Source organism: Epinephelus lanceolatus, chromosome 5 (assembly GCF_041903045.1).
Source record: "Epinephelus lanceolatus isolate andai-2023 chromosome 5, ASM4190304v1, whole genome shotgun sequence".
NCBI classification, from domain to species: Eukaryota; Metazoa; Chordata; class Actinopteri; order Perciformes; family Serranidae; genus Epinephelus; species Epinephelus lanceolatus.
In genome coordinates, this window is record NC_135738.1 from 28691803 (window position 1) to 28715637 (window position 23835).

Consider the following 23835-nt stretch of genomic DNA (forward strand, 5'->3'; position numbering starts at 1 on the left):
CATTTTCAGGCTGGTTTTGTGGATTTGGAGCTAAATGTTGTGCCTGGGGCACGTCGTGTATTAATGATACTCGTTACCTGGAGAGGTTGGAAAAAGATATATGTTTCTTACCTGTTCCAAAACCAAAATCAAACCCTGAAAAGTGTAGGGTTAGCTAGCTAGCTACTGAAGATATAGCCTACTGCATGTACAGACATGCTGCTTTTGCTTTTTAATGATTATAGCAGTGAAAAAAAGGCCGACCCTGCTGTACAGGAACCAGTGAAGGGAAGCAAGGAAACTTTGCTGATATTCAACCAGCTGTGTGTCATCACATTGTGCTCAGGTGAAGGTTGTTTGACTTCTCCCGGAGATCCCTGCCCGTCTGGCGGCAGAGGTTTGGGGTAGGTCTTTTTTTCAGTGCTATAATCATTAAAAAGCAAAAGCATCGTGTATATATTCAGTAGCTAGCTAGCTAACCCTACACTTTTCAGGGTTTGATTTTGGTTTTGGAACAGGAAAGAAATGTATATCTTTCTCCAACCTCTCCAGGTAACGAGTATCATTAATACACGACGTGCCCCAGGCACAACATTTAGCTCCAAATCCACAAATCAGTCTGCAAATGAAGGAAATTAGCAACACCATTCATCTGCACACACTGCGATGACACAGAACTAGTTGAACTTTCTCTTTATATTCATGTACGCAGATGAACATTGTTTGACTTCCCCCGCAGATCCCTGCCCATCCAGCGGCGGAGGTTCGTGTGCTGGCAGCAGCACCAGGTGAAGCCAAACACTGTCCATCAGCACACACTGTGATGCCACACAGCTGGTTCAATATCGGCAAAGTTTCCCTTTATACTCATTGTCTTCTGTTGCGATCAGCAGTGATGTGATGGTTCACTTTTACACTGTGATCTGTAGCTTATAGTTCGGCTTTAGCTTCTAACTATCTTTGTCTTTTTAACCTGTTGTTGCTGCTGAGTCAGTCTGACATCCTGGATATATCCTTCAAACACAGACTGTAGACCCCTCTGTCTGCTTCTCTCTGGAATCACTGTTTCACTTTTCCAAAACTATGATAACATTTCTTTAGGGAGTGCAGTTAGTTACAGTGTGGGCTCCATGCTTACTCTGACAGCTTGTTGGATCATAACAAGGGGGTGGGGCTTAGCGAAAGGTCAATTTAGCAATTTTTTTTAGACATTTCAATGCAAATATTTGAACATCTTTTTGTTCTACTCAGTCTCCACTCCAAAACAGAATGCCCTATCTTCTTATATGTATGTTGTGAACATTATTACACACAGTGGGAGGACACAATAACATGGACACCTTGTAATCTACTGTACTGCAGTTCAGCACAGCGCCTCAATCTGCCTGTATTACCTCAGAAATACTAAGAGTTGAATCAACAAATCCCCAATGCTATATCAACTGTATCTTAAGCTTTACAAAGGTGGAATCTGTTGCACAGCTGTTGCGTCGGATTGCAATACACTGTCAGAGGTTATGGTATCTATTAACATTTAATGATGATGAAGAAACACACATACACATCATGTCACTGACAGTCACTGCTTTATGAAAAAAACATTTCAAAATGAAATGTTTGATCAAGAAGTTTTCCATCTGCAGAGACAAATAACAAAAGGGATGTCACTGATATATATAATGGCAAGCTGCCATTATGAGACCATTTGTTTAAAACTAATAAAAATATGTAATTCATCCTTTTTAAATAGTTATTATTTTTCCTCAAAAAAGGTAGAATACTGATTGAGAGAGATCCTGATGGTGCATCACAAGAAAACACAATTTAATTTCAGCTGGTCTTTTAAAAGTTAATGTCTGTTATGAAATCACTATTGATTTGTGCCAAGAGGAAGAGTCAGTCACACAGAATGAGGATGTACACACACTGCACATTGCTTTAATCAACTGAGTTTGTCTTAAGTAACTGACAGCCCAGACTACGCAGGGCTATATAAGCTTGACATAAAAAAAAACTGAAATGAATCAGCATGACTCATACATGATAGACGTATTCAGCAAATGTGCATATTAGTATTCTGAATATTCTGTTTCTACCATCACTACAAAAAACACAGTATACATTTTAACACTGTAAAACGACCAATTATTAGCGCCGAGTGAATTACAGCATAGCAAAGGCCATGATTTACTTTACCCAACATGGTGCTAATGCAGCATATTGCCTTTAAAGTTCCTTTGTCAACTCCTCAGATATCAGATCTCAATAGAAATGTTCAAATCAAACCTCTGCTTATGTTACTGCAACTCTCACCCAAATGTGATCCCCCAACATTCAACTCCATTATTGTTTATGTAAATCAAACCTGGGACCATTACAAATTTCCTGTGATGAATTATTTTTAATAATAATTATTCAGGTTTTATTAGCATTATATGGGCATGGGTGCAGCCCCCTTGGGAAATGAGTCTCAATTGGGGTTTTCAGTGCGGTTTCCATGACAAGGCCTCCTGCCTGTTTACGGTCAGCTCTATGGGTTGTCATGGAGATGTAGTACACAAACCAACTCGCCAACAGTTTGCAAGGCTGATGTAGAAATACGTGCTTAAAAGAAAAGCCAACATTTCTGATTGGAGGAAGAAACACACCTACTTTTAAACATTATGAAAGACATGGATATGGGCAGATTTTTGGAAATGTGCAAATACCAAAAATCTTCAATTAATAGCCAAGGCAATTAGTTGCTTAAATAACTGAAATCAACAGGCCTATATTTGGGACAGGCTTTTATTCATTTTGCACAAAATTCTGGCTAAGCAAAGGTCAGGAAATACAATCAAACTGTTTATTTTAAACCAATATGAATATCACTTCAGGCTTCAGAAAATCAATTATGAATCATTCATTTGATCTAGCTCCAACAGACAGCACATCAGAGAGACAGTGAGCTACGGCACTCGAGGATTATGCCACATACTGGCACAGCACCCAATATTCACACCTTGGATTACCTTTTTTTTAATTTAAGAACTCATTTGATTCTTTTGATCTGAGGACCCTTACAGACTAAAGGAACATAAATAACTTACATGGTAATCGAGGAATGGACACATAATTTAAAGTAGCCAACAACCCAGTTTTATACATCCGAACAACTTCTATAAAAAATAAATAAATGAACTGCTTGGCGACCAGACCAGGTGTCTAATTGAGTCAGGCCTTTATTTGTCAAAATGTGTAGCTAGCCACACCGGGCTAGTAAAAGGGACTGGACTTTTAATTGAAGTTTTACGGTATTGCAACACCAACCTTTTTGAGGAAGGAGACTGTGTCCAGTCTGTTGCACGGTCCAATAATCCACCACTAGCAGGAAACTTTGAAAAACATCTATGTTGCATACTAGAAACAAAATGAGAAGCTGCTCCAGCTGTACTTTTCTATATTTTGATGTGATACACAACATGTTAGGAAACATTAAACAGAGTCTACAGGGCTGCACTGAAGTGGGAGTAGTGAAATATTCATTTTCATTATCTATGTAAACAGTTTGATAGGAGTATTGTCTTTTTCGGAATAAGGGAAACGGATGACTACTTTGTGCATGTAAACTTAGTTCAAGTCAAATCAACTAAAAAACTGACTAACATCAGGACAAACTTATGATGTGCTGCCTGTTTCTCTTCTACATGTCTTCTTTTTTTCCACGTTTAGCAGTGAATCTGTAAACTGTGATTGAAACCTGTAATCATGTGCAGATATGCGGTTCCAGTAGAGATAAGTACCCCTGTGAGACTACCATAGTAATATGAGCAAACAAGCAATTTGAGCAAAGATGTTAGTAGCTTAACAGTGTGAAACTGCTTAGATTGTGGATGACAGTCTCTGCTTTGCCGTTTTCATCGTTTCATAAAACAGTATGCAAAAATAAAGAAATGCAATGTGCAAATGCACCTTCCCTTCACGAAATGCATTTTTGAAAGGGACGTTCTCTTGCTCAGAATTGATTTTTAGATATTAGTCAACGGATAGAAGAGCTCGGATCACACACATATTAGGTGGATTTAAAACAATTTAAACCCTGCTGGCACTACCGAGAAAATTAAGCTGGATAACCAATGTGTGAATTTTAATCCATATCCTACGGGAAAAGAATATTTCAGACAGTGACTGATGACATTAGAGATTAGCACATTTCCCACACCGAGGTGTCGACTGCAGTGGGGCTGGGATTCTGCTTACTAATCTAACATTGGAGATCAGTTATACTGAGGATATTCCATTCAGTAAATCTAATATCAGAACAATACATCATCTGCTGATTTAGAAATACAATTAACCTTGGTCACAAGAAACTTAAATACAGCTTAAATGTCCCTGGCACAAATCCAGCCCAGCCCATAACTCTGTAGAGATCTGTAGCATTATAATACCAAATCTTGTCTGGGATTTACAGCTCACACTCAGAGTTAGCTTAAGTAGTTGGGGTTGGGGATATGTTGGCCCAATAAACCTTGAATTTTATTAAAGCAGTGTAAATGGGGGTACACCCTGTGGTATTACAAAATGGTCATAGACATGCGACGGGAAATACATGAAGAATGCATCATGAAGCAGTTTGCTCCTGCATGTGTTAGTGTAGATGAGGAGGATAAAAGTGTATTACTTGAATCATGGTGCATCTCTGAAATAGCTCTTCCGCCAGCTTCTTGAAATGCAAACATTTCTGCAAAGGGGAACTAACAGAAAGCCAGAGCACAAGCCCTACTGACAAACCAAGGCCCACAGTCACCTATAGACAAATCTTGATAAACTGTCTTTCTTGTTCAGCATCAGCACTCTATTATTCATTTGTTGAACCACAACAAGGACCGCCATTTCAGCCTATGATAAGCTGCGAAGGGGGCTTTCATAATTGCCCTTTTTTAATGGGAAAAAGAGATGGGTGTTCTCCCTGCCTTTGCAGTTCCCTCTAAACACCTGGGCCCTGCTGAGAACAGCCGAGCCTTTGATCTGGGCTCCAGAGAGCCTTTCTTTTTCAGCAGAATTATGGATTAGCATCAGAATGAACAGGGGAAGCCATTCGGATGGCTAAGTATGTTATACATGGAGAGGGCAGGGGAGTGAGACAGACACCAATGGAAAACCTATCGAAATAATTGTTTAAGTGTTACAGAAATGCAATAACAGGTGACAACTTGAAGATAAGACAAGGTATCCATTTAACATCCAAGGAGTGGGTCACACTGTTTTATTCTCAGTCATGGAAGCAGCAAGATACCTATACTGTTTTGTGAGTACACCCAAACACCAGCTATCCCGTAAGAACAATTTAAGCTGCTGCTATAGTGCTGAAAACGAAGAAAACGAGGTCCATGTCTTTACTTGTGTCGCCTTCATCCAATGAGCCAACCTTTAAATAAATAAACTATAATCACTCGATTCAGACACCAAAAGCAGCATTGCTGTATTTATCATATGACCTACATTAAGCAACAGTAAGGGCCCTCAGCACATTTTAGTTTTTTTAGTAAATAAATTACATAAAGTAAAATTTCTCTTACAAAACTGAAAGATTTCCCCGAATCCCGGGCGAACAGGAGGCAATCCTCTCAAAACAGACATCACATAAGCCCTGAGCAAGACCCTTGAAGTGCAGCAGGGGTCCCAGAAAAGCAATTTCCCCCTTGACATCACCAACATCACTAACACAGTGTGTGCACACTTCTCTCATATGCACATTATACTCTGGTCTCTCGAAATGCTAATGGGATTGCATGTTGAGGAAAAACCCAGATGTTAGACCAACAGATCCCACTCTGCTTCCAGGTATTTGTTTTACCGTGTTAGCAGAATTGTCACATGATAACATAATATGATAAATATACCAATACACTGGAGTACAGCTATCCAGTTGCTTCAGAATGAAATAATGTACATGTACCTTGCACGTAGCATAGGGGTCTAGAAGAAGCTTTTCATGCTCAGATAAGAACCAATCAGACTTCAATCACATCTCTCCAAGGCCCGGATGATCTAACGCTGACGTGAGAGTGTAAATCACACCTAAGATAGAGCAGCAATCCATGTCAGGTGTTTGAACACCGCAGTCTTTAGACAACGGGACAAACAGTGCAATTGACAAATGGGATTAACATCAGGCTGTTACTGGATTTCTGCATCATGCATAACCATAGAATTTCTTGTGAAAGAGTTGAGTCATTTGGCTCGCATTGTAGAGATAAATTCATTATTTAACAAAGACGCAGTTTGAATCATACCCTGTGCTTGGCCTGGATGTTTAAAGGAAAAAAGATTTGGAGCAAAATGATTTAAATCAAAGTACAAATTGGATCAGGAGATGAAAAATTTTGTTTTGGTCTTAATTTCCAACCTCATATTTCTGATATAATGTAGCAACAGCAATCTTCTATCAAGGTTGTGTAATTTGCATTTATCTAACTTGGATAAATAAAAATAAGCAACAATCTTGAGTTTATTATAAATAAGCAGTTTACTTGTAAATTAGAGTTAAACACCTCCATGTAACTCCAGTTGTCCTCAGTACGTGATGGATACGCTGTTTCAAACATCTGTCACTGTAATATTAAAAAGCATTCACTTACTATTTCCTGCATAAAGTGAAATGCATGGCATTATGAAAACAACATACTTTAAAATCAATTCTCTGAGATTCAAAAGCAAATGAAAGAGCTCAACAAGCCATGGCATATGGCTGTTTGTGTTTACACTTAAACTAATAAAGTGATATGGGCAATATGCTCTTGACAAATAAACATATAAACCCTTAATATTACATATAAGGAGGAGTACACAACTGTGCTTGTGGTATAAACCCATCAAAACCTTTCAGAATAACAAAAGAAAACCTTTTCATTTAAGAAATTGCAGTACAGCATGTCTGCAATCCCTCTCAGTTTTTTCATTGCTCTTCAGTCCAAGCCTGCAGGAGATATTCACATAACCTCTCATTCACAGGACTTACATAACCCTTCTGATGGAGCTGTGATTTGTTTTGTATTTTCATTATATTCCAGTTGGCTATTTACAAAGAGGAACATCTTCAAGCAGTTCAGAAGAAATTATGAGAACTACTCAAATTAGAGGTATCACACTTAATATATATAGGAGATGATGATAAAATCTTACTAAAATATAATAATTACTATATACTCAATATATTGAGAGAGTAGGTCACTGGTTATTACCATTTTCTTAAAGGGCAACTAATGTTTTTTCAACCTGGGCCCTATTTTCCGATCTACTTTTGTCTAAATGAGTAATAGGATGTTCAATATTTGACTTTTCTCCAGTACAAAGCTAGGGCGGACCTGCCTGCCTCAAACAACGTCAAACTACATCCACCAAAAGTGCATTTTTTTTACACAGTAGTCATGGCTGAATTTTTACCCTATTTTGACCAACTGGATCTGGATGAGCCATTTGAATTTGATGACCGCCTGTATTTATTTGAACACGGAGTACACGGATATACAGGACACAGAGCTCATTGAAACTGAAGAGCGAACGAGGAGAGAGAGGGAGCAGCAACAGGCAGAGGAACATGTCCGAATCCAGCTAAAGGTAAACACAGATGTACATTTCTCCTTTCCGTTATGTTGTCAGATAATTATACTAACAATCCGAGCCTATCTGTGTGAAAATAATGCACTTTTAGTGGACTTATTTTGACGTTGTTTGATGCTGTCTGAGTGCCCTATTATTCAATATAGCGCGCGCTCACGGGCTGCAGGCAGGTCAGTCCGAGCTTCGTACTGGAGAAATGTCAAATATTCAACATCTTATCACTCATTTAGACAAAAGTAGATCGGAAAATAGGGCCCAGACTGAAAAGACATTAGTTCCCCTTTAAGCAAAAAGAAACCACTCTAAACATTGTGTTCTTGAGAAGTCATGCAACCCCATGGAGGCTGGCTTGAAATTTTTTAAAAAAAGACTAAATGTTAAATGTGTATTTCACTGCTTGAAAAATGGATTTTACATAAAACTGGACTGGCTAGGCAGTAGAAAGATACAATTACTTTTGAAATTGGTGCTACAGGACCAGAGAAAACGGAAGAAAGGCCTGTTACATTTGCTTTGCTCAAAAGGTAGAAAGCGGGCGGTACGGTGGTGTGGTGGTTAGCACTGTCGCCTCACAGCAAGAGGGTTGCCGGTTCAATCCCGGGTGTGGGAGCCCTTCTGTGCGGAATTTGCATGTTCTCCCCGTGTCAGCATGGGTTCTCTCTGGGCACTCAGGCTTCCTTCCACAGTCCAAAGACATGCAGATTGGGGACTAGGTTAATTGATAACTCTAAATTGTCCATAGGTGTGAATGTGAGCGTGAATGGTTGTCTGTCTCTACATGTCAGCCCTGCGATAGTCTGGCGACCTGTCCAGGGTGTACCCTGCCTCTCGCCTGATGTCAGCTGGGATAGGCTCCAGCCCCCCCGCGACCCTCAAGAGGATGAAGCGGTTAGAAGATGAATGAATGAATGAAAAGGTAGAAAGCCTACAACTACGACAACAGCTTGTCCGTTTCAACACAGGAAAAATATGGTGACAAAAGATCTCGAATTACGGTGAAAAGATAGGCTGAATAATGTTTCTGAAAACATTTTAGGCAAGAAATAGGCAACACAAACAGAATCTTGGTTCATATTTGATCAACACTGCTTAGTGTTATATCTACAACAGTACAGGAAACAGGAAACAGTACAGCGCCCATGTTCTGTTCAAAAATTTTGTATTACATCCAAACAGTGCACACAAATAGATTTCTGGGGACATTTTAGATAAGAAATAGGCAATACAGAGACAGAATCTTGGTGTATGTTGGAGTTTGGTTAGAGTTGGGGTGGGGGCTTCTGTACTCTTTGCTAGCATACAAAAATGCAGATTAGGGCTGCCCCTGACCAAGAATTTTCCAAGTTGACCAAAAATCATCATTTGGGGCCATTAGTCAACTAGTCGCTTGCATGTTTACCATATAATTATTCAATTACAAATTTTGGGTGGGGCAGCACGATGGTTTGAGTTGAAGGTGTGAGAAAGAATAGTATCAGTAACATTGTTAACACTGTGCTACATTACAGAGAAATACAAAACCGTACTAATGAACCTTCATTAATATAGGCCTATATTTTATCTACAAGTGCACGTCAAACACTGAGCGAGCCGCCTGTTAATGACACTGTCGGTAAAGCAGTAATGATTGTGCTAAGTGGCTGATGGGTATGTAGCTACTGACATGTTTCAGATGATACGTCAAATTTAAAGTTAATGAATGAAGATGAGTTTACGGGCCTGTTCCAATACCCCCCTTAGCCCTACCCTTTGGCCCTACCCCTACATTTGCACGTTCCCGCGAGGGGTAGTGATGTCCCAATTTCTTTTTGTGTGTTGGGGTAGAGGGCATAACGAGGGGTAGTGGGTATAAAACTAGCCCTTCGGAGTGAGGGATTTCAGATGCTGACTTGCCAGCGAGGGGTAGACGTCGCCATAGCTACCACCGAGCAAAAGATGGGGAAAAAAGTTCATACATAGCTAACGTTACCATTGTCAGGTTGCTTGTTAGCTAGCTAGCATCTGTCGTCTGTCCTGTTCTCCAAAATTGTCGGACTTTTCACATTATGATAACACGCCAGCTAGCATAACTATGCTGCCTCGTGATGTTAGATGGTTAGCTAGCTAGCAGAAGTCCCCTGTCGTCTGTTGTTCATCAAACGAAGCATGATGAATGCAGCAAACGCGATCGGTAGGATGAATGAGACTCCATTGTAGATGCCGGTTGGAAATGTAGATGGCTCGGAACTTCCTGTTTAAAATAGTTACGTATGCGTGAACGTACCCAACGCCGTGACATAGTGAGTGGTGTCCCAATTCCTAGGGAAAGATTTCTACCCCTATCCGTTGTTGCTTCATTTTGAGGGCCAAGGGGTAGTGGGCAAGGGCTAGGGGTAGTGTGGACAAGGGGGGGTATTGGGATTAGGCCTACATATCACCTTGGGTGCGTCCTTCACCTTCTCAAAATGATCCCACACTTTGGATTTCCTGCCCAACATGTTATTAACTAGCCTGGGTAATAACCGCAGGTACCAGCCCTGGAAATTAACATGACTCCTGTCTGACTGCTGAGCGTGGCCACTTCCTGTGTCTGTCATTTCAGATTAAATTCCTATATGGTTCAGTCATATAGGTTCTGATTTATTTTGATAAGATGCAGCTCCTAATAGAGTTTCACTTTTTCTTTTTTTTCTGTGACAAAACGGCAATCTTGCCAACTAATGACCTTTCTAGTTGACTAACATTTGGTCGACTATCAGGGGGCAGCCCTAGTGCAGACGCACAATCTGTCATAAGAGAAACAGTGCTAGAGCCAGTGAAAATCCACCCAATGACGTGAAACACATCATACTGTAGATTAGAGCTGGGAGAGGAGCAGGGAGATCAGAGTGCTGGTTAGATGGAGGGAACAGTACCACAGTTCATTTACACATACAACCCACACTGTTATGATACAAAGCTGGGTGAAAATTGGCAAAGTATCTCTTTAAGTATACCATAATTATAGATTTCATTGTGTTGCGCCTTCTAAAGAGTTTTTTCTTTTGAACTCTTTCTTTCAAGTCGTAACTGTAATCAATCCATTTTAAAATTAAGTGTCATTATTGGAGAAAAGAACACAGCAAGCTGGTGGAGAAACAAAAAAAAAAACTTAAATTGCTATTATTGGTCCTCTTCATTGAGTTTTTTAACAATAACAACATAATTTCACGCAATTTGTCGTGGAATGTTGTAATCAGAAGTCTTTGACCAAAATAACTCAAAACATTTTCAAACATCCAATAAACTTTGGACTCTTAAACCAGGCTGGCAAGCTTTATAAACAGTAACACCTCTCTGACCTGCAGAGCACTCTGTCAGACATGCTGCAGACTGCTACACCCTTGGTAATGGCCATGTCACTACTATTGTTTGCTCTGACTTCAGATTTAACTCAGGTTCCTGCCAGCTTCAGACGTTCTCATATGAGTTCTTTACTGCCTATTGTGGCAGCAGTGAGGGAAATGAGCAGTAGTGGTTTGAGAAGTCCAATCTGCAGCTCGACATTTGGGAGATAAAATATCTTGTAGAAGGTTTCTAAGAAAAGCTGGTAGTCACTGACACCTATCACCCTCCGGAGAGAGGGCGTAGAGATAGTGCAGCAGGCTAGGAGGCTCATGTCCTTCAGCGCCTCAAACACGCTTCTCTACTTGTTCAATCAGTCTGTTGTGGCAAGTGCACTGCTCTTTGTGGTGGTGTGGGGAGGTGGCAGGGGAAAAAAAAAACACTGAAAAAGACAAACTATAGAGGCAACACATCTCAAGCTCTATTAAATTGATCTGAAGCACCTTTAGCCTTGGAATTCATGTGAATCGTGGAGTGTTTTGTATTGTAAATTTGTGTTGCTCTCAAGGATGGTCTCATCTCTACATCTAAATACATCTGCAAATAAGTCAGCATGCTTAGTTTTTTTCCTGCCATGTTCCCATTTTGACAGAGACAACAAGTGTGTTGGGTTTTTCATTCATCTGGTACCTTAATTGAGAGTACTTGAGAAACTATTCACTGCCTTTGTAAATCATGCGGTAATTTTATATAGGGGTGGGAATTGGCAGAGGACTCACAATATATAGTATCCCGATACTTAGGTCATGATATGATATTATCACGATACTTAAATCATGATATTATTGCAATATGCTGTGCATTTTGATACAATAAATTGTGATATACTGCAATTTATTACCTTTTTTCCAACTGCAAATTATTTCCCCAAAGGAAAACTTTATCAACATCAGTTTTACCTCATAAGATAAAGATTTCAATCTGTCACATCATTTTTATTGCAGCAGAATGTGATGCAAACAGACAGGCCGACCAACACCATCATAAAACCTGTCATAAATGCTGCATACACCTGACAAACTCAACCATTGGCAGATTTAACACCCTCTGTGAGGCCAGATTAAGCACATGAGCCAATCCCCCTAAGTGAATGGCAACACCCACGTTAGAAGGGTTGTCTGTTACAGTCTTGTGCTGTATTTTGCAGGAGGTCTGCAATGTTTGCTCAGGTGTGACTGTCTTGTACTGCTCTAGTTTGGAGAACGTGAGACAGCAGTCTCCAGTCCTCTGTGAGATAATGTGCCATTATAGTCACATATGAATCCACTGACCTTGAAGTCCAGGCATCACAAGGTAATGCCACCCTTCCTGCTGTGCTCAAAAGATTCCTCAACTTTATGCCTCACTTCTCTGTAGAGCTTGAGTACGGCTGTGTCGGTGGAAAAATGTCCGGACGGAGTGACGTAACTGGGTTCCAGTGTTTTTAGCATGTAACAAAAGCCTTAATTTAAACAGCGCTGTATGGAAGCAGATCTTTGCACATGAAGTAGGTAATGGATGGTGTTATTTTCTGCACTCTCTTAGAGTTGAATGGTAGTTTTGTCATGCTAAGTGTGTCCAGTGTTGGTTGCTTTTTTGGCGGAGCAAGTTTAGCACTAACTTGGCTGTTAGCGGCTAACACTATCTCTGGGTGGTAAAGTATGAGGTGAGCCCACATGTTCGTTGTATTCCTGGAGTATTCTGACACTGACACTGCTTCTTTCCTTCTGTGTTAAAAAGTCCAAAACAAGTCCATTTGATTTAAACGCCAACGGCACATTTCTGATTTCTTTTTCTGGTGCCTCCATTTTTGTTTTAATGAACTTCCTGCCAAATGCCGCTGACTGAGACCTCTGCTGACCTCACCAGGAAAAAAAAACATCAGCACCATCTAGTGGACTAAAAAAGCAATTGATTTTATTATGCTAGTACCAAAAGTGTGTATTTGCAAAAATTATTGATGTTTATGATAAAAAAAAAAAAAAAAGATACTTGGCACCCGGGTATTGATGCAATATTGGCACACAAAATATCGCGATTCTATGCTGTATCGATTTTTTTTTTTTTTATACATGCTTTTAAGAACATGTCAAGCAGATCATTTTCAGTTATTCAGTCTGATCTGGATTCAGATGTTTCAATTTAATGTATTTAAATACAAAAGTAGTACACACCAAGAATTATAATGAGGTGCTCATCCCTGGCAGTAGACTGGATTGTGTAAAACAAGTGTTGCACACTCCAGCTCCATGTGCATCTCTTCCATTTTAATGACGTTTCGGCCTTTAGGCCCGTTTCAAGATCAATGAACATACATCTAAACATATAGATCTTGAAATAGGCCCTAAGACTGAAATGTCATCAAAATGGAAGAGATGCATATGGAGCCAGAGTGTGCAACACTTGTTTTCTACAATCAATCTAATGTCCCATCACCTGCTACTCTGCTAGGAGTCACAGCTGTATCCTAAGATATTCTGGAACCTGATGGTCATCATTTATGTAATACTTTTGTGCTTTGCTTAAAAGGAAAAAAAGATGAATTCAGTCCAACGTTATTAAATGATACCCCAAGTGACAGTCTCATCCCAACCCCCTGCAGAATATCCTCTTTGTGTTCCATGTTTGTGAGTGTTGTTCCCATGTTTTACACATTTCAAACATTCTTGCTCGAAAAAACCCAGCCAAAACTAATCAATATAAGCAATAGAGGAAGATGGAGACCAATAGTAGGTTAATGCTCTCTGTGTCTGGTGCTGTTTCAGTGCACAGTGTGCTCACTGCAGGTTATGTACGCATTGATGAGAGTGTGTTTGTTGGAGAAAGAGTTCCAAATTGATTGATGCCGCTGGGGACTCAGTGACGCAGGAAAAAGGGATAGCACAATCTACCACTAGTAATGCCTTTGCTGCTCCAAAACAAAAATTAAGGCCAAACGTATAGATGGAAAATCTACATGTGGATTCAGAGTTAAAGGACAGATGTAAATACTCTTAATGTCCTTGCAGATAATGAATTATGTCTCATTGATGGGGCAGATTAGTTAGAAAAAATCAATTTATATATCATTTCACTGGAATTAAAATTGCTGCATGTGAGAATGTAATATATTCCCTTTGTAAACATCATCTAAATATCATCTGTGAGCATGAATAGCATTGTCCCACAGCTAGACAGCAGAACAAAGTAATCTGAACCCATAAATGAATTGGGACGGTTTAATGACACAAAGTGTGGCATTTTTCCCAAATAACACACAGTGGAGTAGCTCTGTGGAGCTGCAGCGCGGTCTTGAAAACAATACAAGTTTATTTCTCACTTGTCTGGTGAAGGTGACTGCAGGAGCCCCTTGAGGGCTGTCTGGTGATAATAACTTTGGATTTTTTCGTGTTAGTCATTGTCTGGTCTCTGGGGAGTTTTTGATATTCATAGATGCTTCATAAACATTTGAGTCATAGACTGTATTACAATATATAAAAATGCCTTTGTTGCATACACGCAGAGAGAGTATAAATGTAATTATTCCCCTTTGTTTCAAAAGTACTGCCCTGACTTCAAAACAGTCCTCAGCAAACAAGTGGAAACTAGCCTAATGCTACTTTAGAGTTCACTGTGCGTTTGTGGAGCTCACAATTAATTAGTCATGGTGTAAAACCCAAATATGTCAAGTGTGCAAACGTAATTTCTAGTAATTTACCTCCAGCTGTCCAAAGCTAAGTAGCACTGTGTCACAAACAATCAATAAGGGTTGAATATTGGAGTGACTCACAAACTGCATCAAAAAATTGCAATAATAAATAAGAATATATTTATTTATTATATTAAAAATTGGAGCGTGTTAAACTGAATTATGGAGGATTACAGGAATACATTTATTCTGCCTTGGACTGAGGTTCAACAAAAATTGAGCATAGAGTTAGTTCCGGCAGGACATGATGTCAAGCTCAGCTCACATCCCAGCTACATCAGCTGATCTCAAACAGCCCACTCAACTGATGGAGCAGCTGACTGATGAAAGGGAGTCAGCTGATAGATCACATGATTCCTTTCTATGCAACAAATTGGCGAATCCCATTCAGGGTGCCCTAATTAAACTGCTCTGGCCTGCCTACTGTTGCTGCTTCCTCTGCTAGCCGCTTTGCAACCCACCTCCACCCCAGCTCCTGCTTTTAATGTTGTGTCTGACTTATCAGTGTCATTTCTGTCTGTCATTGATGCTGCTCTGTTCTGTTCCTGGGGGGTCTTTGCTGCTCTTTCTGCCTTAGGCTTTCCATGTAGGCGCATGGAAGGGCAGGGAGGTTTGCCTCTCTGCCTCAAGCTTTTCTCATTTGCACATGGAAGGGCAGACTGGTGTGCTCTCTCCAACACAGGCTTTCCACGTAGGCACGTAGAAGGATGGAGAGGTATGCTTTCTCCGCCTTATGCTTTCCACATAGGCACATGGAAGAGGCTTTGTGCGTAGGCCCGAGGAAAGATAGAGGGGCCCCAGAACAGAGCCATTCCACCAAATATAATACTGCAAATGGAAATAAAGTTTATTTGACTAAAGTGTTCCTGACTGAATTATATTTATACATTGGGCATGTTCATATTGCGCACCTCAAACATTTGGTTAATCTTACTAACAGCTTTGACTGCCAATGTCAAAATTGTTATATGTGCCTCCTTAATTATGAAATTTTTATAATTCCAACAGCACTTAAGCCATAATCGCATTAAGTTCTCCTGTATACTAGCAAAAGTTTACATTCAGTGTTACTCACCAAAACATATTGTGCATGGCCGGGTCACCCACGAGCTTGCATGTGCATGCCCCATATAAGGAAAACGCTGCTCAGGGTCAAAACACTCAACAGGGAACCTCTAAGTGTACTTCTACTGTTTGTCGTCGTCAGCTCATATAAATATCTTAAAAAAAAGTTATTGGTCTCATGAGATGTGATGAACTTATGACCCTGCACACACATACTGTATGGAGTCAGTCTGTAACAGAACTGTACACTACATGGGCCCCCATGCAAATCCTTCTCCAGATGGCCCGTCCTTTCTCTGGCCTCGCCTGGCCTTGTGCCTTTTTTTTTTTTTGTCTCTGCAGGAAACCTGCGGCGGCTCCAGTGGAGACGAAGCAACAATTAACCAATCTCTACACACCGCCTCAGCGGCAAAGTACAACTGAAAGGATGTTAACACACGTTAGACACAAAAAGACTGTGTTTAGACAGTGGCTTCTTGAAAGAAAGCACAGCCACTTATTTGGTTTGTTCTTTCTGCCAGGAGGCAGAGAGAGATGTGCAGCAGGAATATGGGCTCTGACTTGACAACCAAGGGAACCAGTGAGGCGACCAAACGCGATTGCCATTGGCCCAAGAAATACCAAACCCAACACAGACATGTGGCACATAGAGTGGTTCTCTTAATAGCAGTTTACTACCACCACATGAATGAGCCAAGGTTTAATTTGTTTTATGTAGATGTGAAAGTTAGTGTGCTTTTTTATCTTTTTATTTTTCTGACAGGTGAGAAAAAATAAAAATCCTAACTAAATATCTGAAAAAACGGTTTTGTACGTTAAGTGGGGTTGAAAGTATTCACTACATGTCCTTTTGCATTTATAGTGGGTTTATTTATAACACCTTTTTTCAAAATGGCTTCTCAGGCTTTTAAAGAGTGACATCTGATTGATGCCTAATTTGAAAATTGGTCGAGAAGAGAGAGGTCGGGGAAAAAAAAGCACATAAAAGAAAAAGAAGGGAGAATAAATTATTGAGCCTCAGTGTTAAATTGCTGCATTTATGAAAGTATAAATTAAATGTTTCAAAAAAATTTAATGATTTATTTGTATTGTTGAGGTTGCAATGTAAAAAACACAAATTATGTGAGGCTACTGTATATTATGCAGAAAGCAACATCAGCGCAGGGACATTTTTGAGTTGACTCAAATAAAACAGACACTGGTAACATACTATCTGTGTGTAGAATGCTTCTCACGTCTGCCCTAAATTCAGGTCTGTAAAAAGGATAGGACACTGAGAATCAACAGAAAAGACACTCCCTAATAATTCTGCTATAACAAACGTACAACAGCGCTTTAGGTGTGCTATTATCTCTCTATTGTTGTATTAAGATTATCTCAAAGATGCTGTTTCTCCCAGATAATAAAGTTCCTACAGGCAGGAATGTATTTAACCTTTCAAAAACCTGAGAAATGAGTGGTATCTCCAGAAATAATCACATACTGTATATCATGCCTCTATTTACATATTTCCCTTCAGAGATTTATTTGTGTAGGATAATATCAAGACCTTTTGCACACTGATATTTTAGTAATATAAAGGTAACATCTTAATCAGAAATGCTCTTGAGGGCAAAATAAAGCACTTCATTTTATCAGCCCTCAGGACTGCAGTGCAGCCTCCACTATAGGGTCAATGCCACAAAGGACCAATTGATCTATCTTCTAATTATTACCTTAAGATGTTCTGCGTGCAGCATCATACCAGTATCCAATCAAATCCAATTAACACTGGTGGCCCCCTCCAGAAAACTGCATTGTGGGGGGATTACACAGCTATTTGTGCTAGTCTGATTAATGGCCGCAGTAATTAATGCTGAAGGGGTCTGTCCGTGTGCCTCAGCGTAGAGGAGCATACAGCAGTGAGCCAGCTGCAGCGAACAGAGCTCACACTCACACACATGCACACGCGCGAGCAACACACAAACCAAACACCTGGATCCTCTCATATGTTGCACACGATATGAGGCAGTTTATGGAAAGTTTTGTGCCTCTGCATATGGACAGTTAAAATACTATATGGAAAAGTCTGCTCCATATGTGGTGACTTTCTACATATACAAAAAAAGTTGCATCTACACATTAAAGGGAAAACTTTATCACAGATTCTCATTTTATTATTTTTAATAAGGCCTCACCTTTTGCTTGAACTCGGCATTTGAGTGCTCACTCAGCACACGCTCATACAGCATGCATGCAGTCTGAGAGACAGAGACAGAGTGGGGGAGGCACACTGTGTGGAAGAGCATAACAGATGTGCAATGACACTTGCAGAACTGAGCTAAATTGAGTTAGAGAACACTCCTCCGTTCAAATTTAGCAGTATTTTATTTGACTTCCTGTTTCATAAGATGCTTAAAATGTGCATATCATTAACAGAACAACAACAGTGTGCAGTTTGTGTCACACAGCGAGCAGTAACTCTAAAAACATGATGGACTAAAGGTTGCTTTCAAAAATAAATCTATATTTGTATAATTTATAATGATACCACATGTGACCCTAATTGTATCTATTTTTTATTTTGAATCAAAAACAGATAAAAATGTTAAGACTGTTTATTATGCGCTCAATAAAACTGCAGCTCGTGTCATTAATTTAAAGTCTTAAATGTAATTATAATACAAGTTGTGTCGCTTTTACTGTCACAACTATACAATTCAGGAAACAGGAAAATCTGCAACAGACACTCCACTGGAGACTTGTCTAGCAGACATACTAATGTATAATTGAAGTACACCAATCCAAATAATTCATAAAGCAATCTACTTGCAGCATCCGCTTCCAGAGATAACAATCCGCAGCATCTTCAGCACAGAATTATCACAGGTGGTTGAAGGCCTTAAACCTAATCTCCAGGATGTGACATGCAAATTTGAAGGCTCTTCCTTTGCTTCACTCAGTGCGCATCTATCAGTCTATTTCAACATCAAATGTTCTTTATCGTGCAATGTTATCTCATATTTCAAAGGCTGTGGTTGATATGGCATGACTCCAGCCCGATAAGAGCACAAACACCTGCTTGCTCTGCAGGCGTGCTGCTTGGAGAGCCCTTTATATTGGCTTTGGATTGCTTTGCTGAAATATAAGGTTTAATCTCTCTGTTTTTCACCTGCCTTTCCAAATCCTCTCCATTTTTCCTCATACTGATGCGTGGTAATTTTCCGTAAATTGTAGCACAAAGGACTATGAAAAGCCTTGCAAACACTTTGTGAAAATTGCTTTGACTCTATGCAAGTTTTTTTATGTGTCCTTTTGTCCTTTCATTTTTTTTTATTCCTTATGCATCTTTTTGAGTCTTGCATCAATGTGTGTGTGTGTGTGTGTGTGTGTGTGTGTGTGTGTGTGCCCGTTGGCTTGTACATGGCTGACTTCTGAAAAGAGACAAACTGCTATCACTACGCTTTGTTTTGCTCTGTAGGTTAACCACAGCAACAGAGAAATTCACAATTCATTAGGTGCAAATACTCAATTCTCTGTATTCTCTGAAGGCCACTTGAAGGGGAGGTGAAATGACTCATGAATGATGAATACAAAACTGTTACCAAAATAAATGTTAAATAACGCTGTAGATTTCTGTTGAACGGATGGAAAATGTTAAGCATGCTTGTAGTCCTTTGCAATTTCACACTTTAAATGAGGAATGGCCATATCGGCCAATTTTGGCAATTTTGCAGCCATACATGAGAAAAGTAACTGTGAGATGAAATTTGCAGTGATGCCAGCAGAAATGTCTGATCAGATGGGGCCACTGAAAATGTTGGGGTGGCACTTCAGGAATTCACTTATAGTTGAGAACTATGTCAGAATCGCACACTGATATATTTAAGTTTCTTATTTTACAGTTAATAATTACCTGATGTGCCTACAGTAGACTAATAATGGTACAGTTGACATTCTAAGTTTCACAGCAATCCTGTTTTATTATCTTATGTAGCAATTAAATGTTTTTTCATCTAGGCTGCTTGTCATTTTCCTTAAAAAATATAGATTTAGCTTTAATTTGAAGGTGTGCATTGATTGTAAGGAACAAAACATTTACCAGGAACAAGCCCTCTCAAGTTCAGGGGAGACTCCTGGGTACCCATACAACCCATTTTCTTACAGATATTAGGAGGTGAGAGCTCAAGCTCAAATGACCATGCCAGTTACTCCCTCGCCAAACTTTAGCTTAACTTTGGAGCCTTATTCAGCCCCCTTTTTGACATGGTCAGCCCACATGGTACTTATGGATGCCCTAGGTTGTCAAGTTTCACAGGATGCCACTACCCTTCACGCTATAGTATGAGCAGCCATGGCCCGCTGGCCCGCTGGCCCTTGGCTTCCCCTTGGAGCACCAGTGGAGATTTGGGGCTGTTTCACACAAGGATGAGCAAGTACCCCATTATCTGTGTCTGCATTAGTATCTGTTTCTGTATCTGTATCTAATACACTTAATTAACTGTTTCTGTATCTGTATCTGTATCTGTATCTGTTTCAGTTTCTGTATCTGTATCTGTATCTAACCCACTTAATTAACTGTATCTGTTTCTGTATCTGTATCTAACCCACTAAATTAACTTTCTGTTTCTGTATCTGCATCTAACCCACTTAATTAACTGTACCTGTATCTGTTTCTGTATCTGTATCTAACCCACTAAATTAACTGTATCTCTTTCTGTATCTGTTTCAGTTTCTGTTTCTGTATCTGTATCAAACCCACTAAATTAACTGTATCTGTATCTGTTTCTGTACCTGTTTCAGTTTCTGTTTCTGTGTCTGTTTCTGTATCTAACCCACTAAATTAACTGTATCTGTATCTGTTTCTGTTTCTGTACCTGTTTCAGTTTCTGTTTCTGTATCTGTATCTGTATCTGTATCTAATCCACTAAATTATCTTATCTGTATATGTTTCAGTATTTGTTTCTGTATCTGTATCTGTATCTGTTTCAGTATATGTTTCTGTATCTGTATCTGTATCTGTATCTGTATCTGTGGACATGACATAAACCGGAAATGGGACCTAACTAGGAGCTGTTATTTTTAGCCTTAAATTTATATGGACTGATCAGAAGTTCCTTTATTTATCAGAAAATAATTTACAGAACAACCTCAGGATTGAGCTTTAGATCATTTTTTATCACAAGAATATGAGACTGAACACAGCTACCCAAATGAGGACTTTCCTTCATCACAAATGCAGATACTGACACATTTTACTCAGATGATACATATACTCGTAAAAACTACATTATCTGTGACGGATACTCGTTTCAACTGAGTATGCGGCTCAACCTTAGGATCAGACATAACAAACATAACAAATCAGCAATTTATCCTCCTTTAAATTACTCAACACTTAGGAATCTAAATCAGTTTAAAAGGTCACAAAATGTAGTTTTATAGCTGCAGGTGCACACTTGACTTAGGGTGTATTTGGTAACAGGATATAGTAAAATGTAATGTCTGGTTATTGGTGGGTGTGTTAGGGGTTGGTAACAATCATGGAAAATTACATTCATACAATCTGTAAAAAGAGGGTTTATAGTATCTCAAACATATATACTTGCAACCAGTCACCAAAATACCAAACTGAAGCAGGTCAGAGCAAAAAAAAAAAAAAAAAACTTGCTGCGTTGTCAGCAGCAAAAAGCTGTACAATGTGTGTAGTGTAAAAATAGAATCCCGTATCAAACAGTGCTGCTGCCCTGCTCTACAGTATTTGGTAGTTTGGGTTGAAACATTGACAATTAAAGAGTTGTAAATTATTTTTATCACTCCTTAACACAGCAGTATATACATTGACTTTACTGACTGAGCAAATTGATCTTTAAGCACAATTGTGAATATCATTGATTATCTGTGTAATGTGGTTTCCCTTTACAGAATGCACTGTCTGCACTTAACAGAAGAGAAAAGAGATATGCCTGTGACAGCAAAAATAAATTCTGGATGGATCAACTCACTGTTCAAAACTTCAGATGTTGTGGTTGTCATTGTTAGTCCAAATCAATGTGCATCGATCCTTCCACTTCAAGGACCTACAAAAACAGGAAAAAAGTAACAGTCATATATCACTGCATATAAGAAATGCATATTAAAACACATTGGTAAACCATTGCAAATGGCCAATTAGTTACATCTAATATTCAGTATGTAGACACACTGGGAAGCCAAAGTGAAAGCCAGCCCCAGCGTCTTGCCTTGCTATGTCTGCATTTTTTCCAACAGTGTGTCCCCAATTTTTTTCTTGGATGCCTGCTGCTTATGGTCTGGCACCTGATAGCTACAGTTTTAAAAGGTCCCAACCTTACCTAAGTGCTGTGAGGGTACACGCCCAAAAACATCACAAATATAGCAATATAAGAAGACTATAAGAAAATATAAGCAGAGGGTAAATGTCTGGTGGGACATAGGTGATGACTGAGAGGGATTACTTTTATATGAGTCTATACAAGGGGCGATTGCTCTGAGACAACAAGGGAGGCTGAACTTCCCCTAAAATTCCATAGAAGAAATGGTCAAATATACACTATTGAATTTACATTCAAATAAGAATTTACATTGCATTAAACATGCGCTTGGATGCGTTTCACATCTTGACTATGATGTTCAAACGTCAGCTGTTTATCACCAGTTTTCAAACGCGACCTCCCTGTCAGGCCGGTGGACGTGGAGTCTCCAAGCATTCCTATGAGACAGTGTTGAGCAGGTTTTTTTCATGCAGCAAAGCCAGATGGTCATTGGATAAATGTGACAAAATCATCACTTCCAGGGAGGCTCAGCTTCCCTGGGACCTAATGGAGCGGTAGGCAGGAGAGGATGCTCGGTGTATGCATGATGATTGGAGGAATTGTCTAAAAGGCTGAACCCCTTTGTGATTGACAGCGCTTTGGAAATACACACGGCACTGTTGCATTTCAATTAAATGTTCCTTTTACAAGTTACTGCCTCGCTACAATATGACAAATTTTATGATGTAAACTTAAAGTGAGCTTCCCCTGTTTGAAAGACCAGCAGCCGCCACTGGTCTATACATTGTGTTTTGGGATCCTCCTGCATAGTAAGCCTTTGAAATTAAGTTAACAACCAATAGAGAAGGGTTAAATGTTCCAGAAATCTGATTAAAATGTCAAACTTTGATAGAACACTAAGATTATGGATGTGTAATATATGTTATAGATGCATAGATTGTTATAAATGTGGAAATCAGATATGGAAATCTCCTCATTAGAGGGGCATGAGTCATAGCTGTAGGCTACACAATAATTACATTGTGAATTATTCCCCTTTGTGACTAGATGAAGTTTACATCTAAACATACTGTGTGAAGAAAAGCTTTAATATGCAGCATCGATCCATCATCACACATTCAAGTCTGCCTCATTTATCGAGCTGACATCTCAACACGACAGAAACTTCTTACAGCAAAATTGGTTTGGTACAATTGAAATCTGATGGACATTAGGCACACTGCGGCCACATTAAGCCTCGATGCAATCAAGGCAGTGATAGTTTTGTTGTTGTTGTTGGTCTGGCTGGAAATTGGCAGTAATAAGGATGTTTAAAGACATGCAGTGGAGACTATTGACGTCTCAGGCCTTTGAGACCAGCCAATAGATTTTTTTTTACTTGATTCAGTTGCCAATCTGCCATAATTATTAAGGCTGTCTAGTCTTTACAGGCACCATAGAATACAAATGAACTTCATACTGCGGCGATAGTCGTCATGGAGAAAGCACCTCTGTGTAAGGCTGGTTAGAGTAGCTTGAGCTTCCTCAGATGTCAGCGATCAGCATTAAAATCATCTTATATGTGCATGCGGTGCAGCACAGCAGCACTACCGTTTTCCCAGGCACATCTCTACCCACACAAACTGTCCTCATGCACTCAAAAACGTAGACACACAGACACACAGGGAAACTCATACACAAACATAGTGTGTGTGTAGAAATATTTTCTTGCTCCTGCATGCGTAGGCTTAATGATGAGATAGCACAAGGCAGAGAGCGAACCCGTTCAGCTTGACACATGTTTTATTATTCCTGCATTATGCAACCATTGCTAAATGTCATGTAAATGCTTCAATGAATTTCAATTTACCATCAAGCCACTAAGCCCCAATTTGTACTTTGAGT

General features: G+C 39.6%; 1 protein-coding gene across 1 annotated transcript in view; it reads right to left on the reverse strand.

Annotated features, from left to right (window-relative positions):
• The window catches only part of lrrc4ca (leucine rich repeat containing 4C, genome duplicate a), a 241274-nt gene that overhangs the window by 126055 nt on the left and 91384 nt on the right, over positions 1-23835 (reverse strand). Inside the window, exon 2 of the mRNA XM_033635649.2 lies at positions 21664-21738. The gene's annotated coding sequence lies outside the window, so the exon portion shown is untranslated. The remainder of the gene's footprint in view (positions 1-21663; positions 21739-23835) is intronic.